We start from the raw sequence: 10,174 nt of genomic DNA on the forward strand, positions 1-10,174 counted from the left end.
ATTTTCTTCAGGAGTTAAGGCATTGGTTAAAACTACAAAGAGATCATGGTAAGTTAGTTGATAAGACTGAGTCAAAAGTTGGAATTGTTTTATAAAGGTTGTTGGATCGGCTGTAAAAGAACCAAGCCTGGCCTGAATGAGAGCTAGTTCAGACATAGGAAAAGGAGTATGAACGCGGACAATTCCTTCAGCTCTGGCTACCTCGTGCAAGGGCGCCATCGTGTGGCCCTTGTGTGACCTGGAGCAAGTGAGTGGTGGAGTCAGCGCATAGGGTGGGGTAGTGCGAGGTCCAGGGGAAATGAGAGAGGCGGGAGATTCAGAGGGTTGGGAAGAGCCAGATGGAGTAGCGGGAGGAGTGGAAGGATTTTTTGTCGACGGATAAGGAGGAGGGTCATCTGCCAGATCGGGTTATGTGGGGGAGTCAGAAGAAGGGGGGTTGGTGGTGGAAAGGCTTTGAGTCAGCAAAAGTATTGGAGAAGTTTTGGCAGTGGAACAAAGAGAGGGTTGATTAGCAAGATAGGAAAAACCCTGGATATATGGGATCTCCGACCACTTTCCTTGTCGCTCACAGAAATTGTAAAGGTCTCTAATCAGACCCGATTCAAAGGAGCCGTTAGGCGGCCAGACGCTTTGATTGTCTAATTGATATTGGGGCCAAATTTGAGTGGATAGGCGAATCAGCCGCTTGGGTTTTAAATCAAGACCCTTTAAATTCTTGAGTAAGCATCCCAAAGGAGAGTCTGCGGGTATGGAGAAGCCAGAGCCCATGACCACCGGGATAAGGAGATTATCAGAAGTCCAGACGTCTCCGAGAGTTCTGATAAGACCCCCTCTTCTCTAGACCTGGTCTAGAGGACGGAAACTCTGTTTCTTGTGAAGGTGTCCCTCACAGAAGATAGGAGTTTAAGTGAAGCTAAGTCCTGGACTTAGCTCAAATGCGGCAAACCTGGTTTGAGAGAGAGTGAGGACAGAGCCTGGTGCCTGGCCATGTCCCAAATATGATCCCAGTGGGTGGTCTGAGGTCTGGGGTCCCCGTTACCCTGAAGACTTTTCAGAAAGGGGAACTTACCCCAAAAAAGTGTGGGTCGGAAGATCAGCAGGTCAGTGGTGGCTGCGAAGATGGCAACGAGGAGAATGGTCATGGATGTCGGGCGGGGGCTGAGCAGGGGCGCCCTGGAATCTGGGTTTCGGGCCCCAGGCATTTAGCCTGTGGACCTGGCAATCCCAGATCCCACTTCTGACACTAATGAAAGGGGTCTCGAGCCCCCTTTGGGTGCCCCTTACCCAATTATGCCACTCACGCACTGAGAGGTCCGGCAGGAGATTTTTATTATAGGGAGGTGAGCAGGAGGTGGAGGGCAGAGAGCGAGAGAGCGAGAAGAGGAAGTACTGGGATACTTATAGGGTGGGCAGCGGAAGATCCTTCCTTGGGAGGAGCTGTCTTTGTTATCCTATCGCAAGCCAGGTTGTCTTTTGAATTTCACGCCTTGGAGAGGCTCTAGTTTCGCGCTTTACAATTTCGGCAGGAGAAAGGACTCAGAGTCAGGAAAGAACCCGGAAGTAAGATATAAAATGGCTGGGAGGGGGGGTTATATTTTAACATGTGCGATCTCCTAACAAAACCAAATGTGCTCTGCCCAGATCAGACCTTTGGCAATGCATACAACAGGAGAGATATGCACTGCTGGTATCTAGAGGTTAGGGTTGGGGGTACTGCTGAACAACCTGCAGAGCCCCAGCAAAAAGGCCACCCCCAAGAAAGTGCCTGGCCCCAACTGTCAATAGCACCAAGTGTGAGTGGCCTGTTTGTGGCCAGGATAAAAGTGAGATGTTTGTATGGTAGTTCACTATTTGATTTTCCACAGTGGCAAAACTAGAATTTAAGCACAGCTGGTTTGCCCCCAAGACCATTGTGTAAGAACACTGGAATTGCTTTCAGTTATTAAAGAATCTGAATTGGAGCTACAGGAACTAACAGGAAAATGTCATGTGTATGTCTATCATATATAGTATCAAGTGCATGATTATTTGTATGCTGTGATTTAATTTCTGTCAAAAATGTGTGGGATAATAATTATTCAAAATCATTCATTCTTTCATGCATTTATGTGTTTCACAGCAGGGCGGAAAATTGAACCTAGGGCCACTCTAACCCTGAGCTATCCCTAGACCTTTCTATTTTTTACTTTGTGAAAAGGCCTCACCAGATTGCTTAGGCTGACCTTAAACTTATGAATGTTCTGTTTCTGCTTCCCTGATAACTGGGATTCCAGGTATGTGAGTCCAAGCCTGGCAAACAAAAGAATTTTGCTCTCTAGTAGTTAATGATTCACCTATCTGTAAGATGGAATTAGATGACACTGTGTGTGTGTGTGTGTGTGTGTGTGTGTGTGTTCAAGTCAGTATCATATGTTTTTCTTATTTAATTAAGAAATAAAAATATTTTTTATGTAAAACCAGTTGTCCTGAAATACATGTATACTGTGGAATGACTAAGCCAAGGTAGTTATGTACATTACTGCACATTCTTAGCATATTTTTGAGAAGAATAATTAAAATCCACTCCAATGCCCATTTTCAGGAATATTTCTTATCACTGTAGTCACATGTATTTTTTGTAAGGAAACTTTTGTGGCTTTTGGCCAATGTCTCCCCTATCCAATAACCACAGTAACCACTGTTTCCCTCTCTACTTCTATGAGTTCCACATATTTAGATTCCACTGTACATGAGATTGTGTGGCATTCATCTTTCTGTATCTGGCTGATATCACCAAGTAGCATAAATGTCCAGGTTACATTTGGAATGTCCAGGTTACAGCAAATGGCTTAATTTCAAACACTTAGAGTGTCTTGTTCGTGAGTGCATATTAGTTATACAGAATAGTGGGTTGTGTCTAGGCATATTCCCACACACGTTATACAGTTTTTAAATTATTTTCATTCTCATTACTCTTCTTACCATTTCTTCCCTCTTATTGCATTGCTCTTCTCTCTAGCTCTAATTTTATGTTCCCCCTCTTTTCCCTTCTCTCTGCCTCTCTCCCTCCCTCTTTCCAATAAGCTGTGCATAGGACCTTGTGTGTTACCAACTCCTCCATGTTGTTCATGGAAAAAAAGTAGCTGCTGAACCCTGCCCCAGTCCCAGGGGGAATATGGAATTTTGCATAGTTGTTCCACCATCCTTGGTTTAATGTGATGGAAAGCAAAATCATTAGGATGAAATGACTAATGAAAAAATGAATAAATCCTACATTCATTAAGAGTGGTGCATTTCATGTACGATGTGGTGGTCTAGGCCTATAATCCCAGCGCTCTGAGTGGCCGAGGCAAGAGGATCACAAGATGGAGCCTAGATTGGGCAGCTTAGTGAGACCCTGTCTCAAAACAAAAACTATAAATAAAACATACTGGGGATATAGTTCATTGGTCAAACCCTATGGGTTCAATTTCCTTTTCTATACATACACACTGCCACAAAATGACACAATAGTGCATTTCACTGTGTAAAGTTCACATCCAAAAGAAAGCCATTAAAACACATTTTAATCCTTAATTAGTGTTTTACTTCCTGAAATAATTACTGTAACTTCTACCGTTGTGTGCAATTTTTATGTATCAAGAACTAAGATGGATTTATTGAGGGGTAGGGATATAGACAAATCAACAGATCAATGAAAAAAATGCATTTGTTACTTGATGTCCGCAAGAAATTGTTTCTAGGATTCCCCCAAGGACACAAAAATCCCGACACTCATATCCCTTCTATCTAATGGCATAGTATTTGCATATAACCTGTACATGTTCTCTGCTCCTTGTGGCTTAGAGTAACTGATAGAATGGAAATACAATTTAACAGTCATTATACCATATTGATTGAAATAATCCCAGAAGAAAAGGAAGATGGGTTCGGTATACTTTCCCCAGAGACTTTCAATATGCAGTTGTTTGGGTGTCTGGATGCACAAGCCTGACTGCAGAGCTAAATGTGAAAAAAATGCAGGTGGTAATTGGGTGTTCACCAGAAGTTTTTCAATTTTCTTGACTATTTGAAAGATTTTATAAAATAATCAGAAAAATGAAGAGCAAAGAAGAATAAATAATGTGTACATAAGATCAGTTCAAAATCAAAGCTGAATAAAGATGAGGAGGAATTGGCATGAAATATTAATTGTGATGAAGTTACATGTGGCTTTTATTTACTTTTTGACCTTCAATGCATTAATCAAGGATTTTCCTTTGAAAAAAATCTGTGACCACAACATCTCATCACCCCAACTAGGCTGCTGCATCTCCCTGCTGTGTCCCCCAGTCATGACTGTGACACGGAGCACCTTCTGGGCCCCATAGTCCTCTCATCCCAGCTCTGATGTGTACCCACACTGACCTCTCAGAGGAAGACCACACGTGCTGAGCACCCACTCACTCTTCCTCTCCTGCCTCAGCCTCCTGAATGGCTTCATCCCTGCCATCACCTGCCACCTCTCAGGATGACGCCTTCTTCTGGGCTTTAGTTTTTGTCAGTGATCTTTTCCAGAAATTAAAGAAGGGAAATTTGAATTTTACCTCATACTACCTTAGACCCCTCACATGGGAAAACAAACAAACAAAAAACTACAAAGCCATAAATAAGAAATTACAAAATATCTGAGAACAATTCTTCCAGCAACATAAGAGGGCTGCATTACCTAATTTATCTGGAGCTTAAAATCAAGTTAAAAAGCTAAAAGAAAGGTGATGAATTAAATTTTAAAATGTTGAATGCCCCAGAGGGAAGGAAGAAGTGTAAATTAATGATCTCAGACAGGCACAGTAGCACATGCCTATAATCCCAGCTCTCTGGGAGGCTGACCCAGGAGGATTGCAAATTCTGGGCCACCCTGGGTGGGCATTTAGTGATTTAAAGAGATCTGAAATAAAAAATAAAGGTCAAGGGGCTGGAGATTTAGCTCAGTGGTTCTGATGCCTGTTTAAATAAATATAAAGATCAGGTCATAAAGTTCAGTGGGAATTCCCAGGGTTCACTTGCCAGCCCTGCAAAAGTAAACAATAAAAGAAATGCCTACCACAATATAAAGATACAATTTCTATCTTCAAGTAGGCAAATATTAGATTAAAAAGTTGTATGGCACCTGATGTTCTTGTTAGTGGGGGATTCAGAAATGATTACTAATGCATTGTTTGAATGGTATAAAGCAATGAAACTTTTCTGAGACAATTGCACGATATCTATTAAATCTAAACATGCATGCTCCCATTGAAATGGACCTTATTTGAAATTTATATTTTCTATTTATATAATTTCACCACAATTATATATATAAACATTTTATGAGAGTAGAGGAATAAAAGGATGGAAAAATCCTCACATTATCCCACATATGTGAACAACACACTATTTTTAGAAATACAGAAGCTTGACTGTCAACAAAGCAAGAATCAAGTATCAGGATGAAGTCCAAGTATATCCCTCAAATAGCAAATGCAAAGCTTTTTCAAGAAAGAAGCCATGTCTTAAAACACTAAGTACAAGAATTCTTTCTTTTGTAGAACCATAGGTGTTGCAAAGTACTGCATGTTACTAACAGCCAAAAAGAATCTACAGAGACCTGCTCCAGTCAATGAGAAGCATGAAATTTTGGAAAGTTGTTCCACCTTCCAAATTAATACATTGGCTTAGTGTGATGAGAGCGAAATGTTAATGATGAAAAGACAAGTGAAAAAATGAGTGAAACCCCTATCCGGAAGAGTGGTGCCTTTCACGTAGGCTGTGGTGGTGTAGGCCTGTAATCCTAGTGCTCTGGGAGCCTGTGCCTTGGGAATCACAAGTTGGAGCCCAGATTGGGTGACCTATTGACTTCATAAAATAAATATGAATAAAGTGAGTTGGGGATGGAGTTCAGTGGGCAGGCTGTAGTTTACATCTGCTCTAGCTCATGTCCAAAAGCAAAGCACTGTAAGCACCAATTCATCCCTGGTTAGTTTCACACTTGCTGGAGTCATGGGGAGATGTGCACTGATGCCTGCCATTTAGTACAAGTGCATCAAAGAATAATTTTGATCTATAAATAGAGATAGGCAAATGGACAGATATGTGGAAAAGGAAATACATGCATCCCTTGGTATGCACAAGGAAGTGGTTCCAGGATGCTACAAATGACATCAATGCCCTGTGAAGGTCCGTGTCTTGGGTCAAATGTCACAGGGTTGTACATAACCTGTGCAAATTCTCTGCTCTGCTTTTAATTATCTGCAGATGGCTTATAATACTTATAATACGCAATAGAGCTTACGTGCTATGAGACAGTTGTACTGCACTGATTAAAAAGTAATCAGATTTAGCTAGGTGGTGCTGCTGCCTGCCTCACAAGCTCAAGGTCCCAAGTTTGATCGCTGGTACCAAAAAACATACGTAAAAAATATAATCAGAATAATCAGTGCATGTCTGCTATATTTTTGCATACATTTTCAACCCACAATTAGATCCCTGGATGCAGAGGGCTGACTGTAGAGGAAAATGTGAATGATAAGACCTAGGTGTAACTATTTGGCTTTTTTCTGTAAATTTTTTCTACTTTGTGGATTTTTTTAAAGATTTCCTAATGACAGGTGAAAATAGAGAGCAGGGAACAAGGACGAGCTAAGATGTACATAGGAGGAGTCCACCTCATAGGAGAAGCACAAGCTGAGTAAATGTGAGGAGCAATAGGGCCAAGATATTAACTGTGCTGAAATGACAAGTGGATTTCATTTATCTCTGCCAGTTGCACACATTGATCAGCTTTCTTTTTCTTAAAACAGTAGCCTCATGCTGGATTTCTAGTGCCACAGCCCCATGCACACAGCAGCAGCATCTCCCTGGGATATGCCTGGGCATGATTGTGACTTTGAGTGCCTGCTGCCCCCAGAGTCCTCTCATCACAGCTCTCCTCTGTCCTCATTGGCATCACCAGTTGGGCGACTTATAAAGGCCCTGCCTAAGGAGAAAAATCACAATGCCTGGCATGTTACTAAGTGCAAGACCTTGCATTCATCACCCAGGACAGAAGAAGACTTGATCTTGTGAGCAAGAAAAGAATTGCATATGAAGAGAATAAATGAATATGACATTTGTCCTTTTGTGTTGGCACAAATTTGACACAAAAATTGAATGGTACTTGGTGTGGTTGAGGTAGGAACTGGAAAAGATTACCTAATGTGTTCATTGAATGGTAAAAGTGATGTGACTTTCTGAAAGGCAACTAGGAAATATCTATTAAACTAATAAATGCATGAGCAAGGCACTGGAATATATATTATGCCAATATTTATATATTTTTTCTAGGATCATTATGTATAAACATTTTTAAAATGAAGTAGATGAAGAGGAAGAGTAGGATGAAAAAACACACCTATAGTGACTAAGATAACTGAACATAGCCTAACTCTTAGCTCATTGTCTAAATAAAGAAGATTGCTTGTAGGTAAATAAATCAAGAATCAAGTATCAGAACAAGTTACTCGGGTAGTGCTCAAACAGCAGAAAAGCAGAATTTATACTGAAAGAAAGAAAAATGGCTCTGTGAATTTTAGGACAAACTTGCCCAAGAATTCAGAATCTGGAGTCAGCGGTAAAGTGAAATTATGGGGTATTGTACCTTCCTTTTACTCCTCGGTGTTATAATTTTTTTTGTTTGTTTTTTGAGACAGGGTCTCACTATGTAGTTGAGACTGTCCTGGACCTCACTATGTAGCCCAGGCTGGTCTCAAACTCACAGTGATCCTCCTGCCTCAGCCTCCCGAGTGCTGGGATTACAGGCGTGCGCCACCACTCCTGGCACCTCGGTGTTATAATTTTATTTTGTAAGCCGGTATTTATTTTTAGGGATGAAAGTTATACAGGATATGCTAATCAATATGTCAAGAGCCTATCTGTACTTTGATTCTGTTTTCCAAAGCATTCTTCTGTTTGTCCACAAGATGGCTCAAAAGAACATTAAATACATTATGATACATAGTAGGGACTGTGCTTTATCAGAGCTACATTTAATGATAGTAGCTAGAATGTTCTCTTTCCAGATGATGATTAAGATGCTAATAAAAAAAATGGTGCCAGGTACCACAACAGCAACAGAACTTTGCTGTTTTCTGGATATTATTCTTTTCTATGTTTTTGTTTTTGTTTTGTTTTGTTTTGTTTTAATGGAATGTGCTAAATGTCTATAATTTTGTTCAGATGACTGCAGAACCTGGAAAAGCTGTTGCTGCTATCGATGCATAACATACTGCTATTATTAGTCTTTTTATACAAATATAAATATATACATATATACATATATATATAAATTGAATTTTGGGAAACTTTAACGGTGCTGCCAACTTTGGAAAAAGTCATCCCAATTTATTGTGTTGAGTTGCCATTGTACAGAATTGGACAGCCATATTGGTCTAGAAATGTTAAATTTTTTTATTTTTATTTTTTACTTTTTTTTCCATGTGTACAGGGGTAACACATCATACTAAATATGTAAGGTCATATCTACGTGGGTTTGATTACAGAAACTAATAAAGTGTTCTCTAAATAATGAAAAAAAAGAATAAGATAAGACTATAAGAGCAAGAAACAATTTAAATATGTTAAGGGACCATTTTCATCTCCAGAATTAAGGATTATTTTAATGTTACATCATTGCCTTTTCTCTTTTACTTTCCCTTTTGGTTTTATTTTAGGATTCCCTATTTTTAATGTTCATACAGAGATTTCTTTAACTGAAAGACCAAATAGTTTCTTTGGTGTGAAAAACTATAATAGTACACAGGATCCTAATGAGATAATTAATAATGTGAAATAGGAAGTAAAGGGCTAAAGGTGTAGGGAAAGTGGGAAGGGTGGGGGAAAGGTAATAAGGGAGAGGAAAAAAATATGAGAAACTGAAAAAATGGAAATAAAGTGTTTGTAAATGGGGAGTGGAGGAGGGGGTGAAGGGAGGGCAGGGACAAGAGGAAAAAATGAGAATCAAGACCTATTATGTAAAGGTACAGAATCCCAATGATGAATGTAACTGTATTGTATACCTAGATTGTACCAATAAACTCAATAAAAAGAAAAAAACATTAAATACAGTAGCAACAAGCAAAAATGAAATCTGTGGTTTACATTGAAAAGCATTTTCCCATATGTCCACAAGATGGCGCCAAATCACATCAACTGTAGCAGCTAAAGAAAAAATAGATCTCTAGTTCATATTCTGAAATTTTTTTCCATTTCTCGACAGGATGGCAGCAAAAAATCCGTCGCATACAGCAACAAAGTGTCTGAGTGGTCTGAAATTGAACACTGCGCTTAATGGCACGGTTCCTTTTGTACCTCTGGCTCTCACTTGTTTTTATTAGATTGTTTTTGTTTCTGATAAAATAACTATGAATTCACTGGAAGCTTGGTAAGTGAGAGATAACACAAGTCACACACTGTGGCAATAGTCACATGTGGACAACATTAACAACCTGGCATTAATCTGTACTTTGAGATATGTGATAGAAAGGAGAAGCTACACATTTGTAAATCAAAATGTATCCTGCTTCAGTTCATTTATCTTCTACCATCTCTTGTTAAATTCACCTGGACTCATTTCCCTCACTTCGTTGAGAAGGTGACTTTAAATTTTTTTTAAATTAATTAATTGTTTTTTGTACCAAAAATACTACTCTGGACCTTGAATTTTTGAGGCAGGTGAAGCACCACTGAGCTAAATCCTCACACAAGATGATGGGTTTTTTTTTCCCCCTTTGGTTTTTTGAGACAGGGTTTCACTATGCAGTTGATACTGCCCTGGAACACACTATGTAGCCCAGGTTGGCCTCAAACTCACAGCATTTCTCCTGCCTCAGCCTCTGGAGTGCTGGGATTACAGGCAAGCACCACCACACCCAGCTAAGACAATGATTTTTAAAGGTTTCAAGGTGTTCACGTAGTGGTTCTTTTCAAATTGATTAACTGATTTCAATTAGTCATTTAGGCTCTTGTCTTCCAACTAAAACAAATTTTCCCATTTATCGAATGTTCAGAAAAATACTATAGACTCACTATCCAAAATACATATGACTCACTATCCAAAGTTCATGCACATTGTTTACCATTTTTTCATCATTTTTATGTACTTATGGTAATGAGGAAGGAGCCCAGTGGCCTTGATAAT

General features: G+C 39.7%; 1 long non-coding RNA gene across 3 annotated transcripts in view; it reads left to right on the forward strand.

Moving 5' to 3' along the window:
* LOC104863542 overlaps window positions 1–9,482 on the forward strand; it is a 32,023-nt gene extending 22,541 nt beyond the window's left edge. For 2 of the 3 annotated variants that reach the window (XR_780610.1, XR_780609.2), the window contains one exon: window positions 9,254–9,482. This is a non-coding gene — a long non-coding RNA (uncharacterized LOC104863542). Of the gene's footprint in view, window positions 1–6,800; window positions 7,035–9,253 lie in introns of those variants that run through there. The other variant, XR_780611.2, reaches the window with a different exon arrangement.
* The last annotated feature ends 692 nt before the right edge of the window (window positions 9,483–10,174 follow it).

The sequence above is a fragment of the Fukomys damarensis genome, unplaced genomic scaffold (genome assembly GCF_012274545.1).
Source record: "Fukomys damarensis isolate Sample0158 unplaced genomic scaffold, DMR_v1.0_HiC HiC_scaffold_73755, whole genome shotgun sequence".
Taxonomy (NCBI): domain Eukaryota; kingdom Metazoa; phylum Chordata; class Mammalia; order Rodentia; family Bathyergidae; genus Fukomys; species Fukomys damarensis.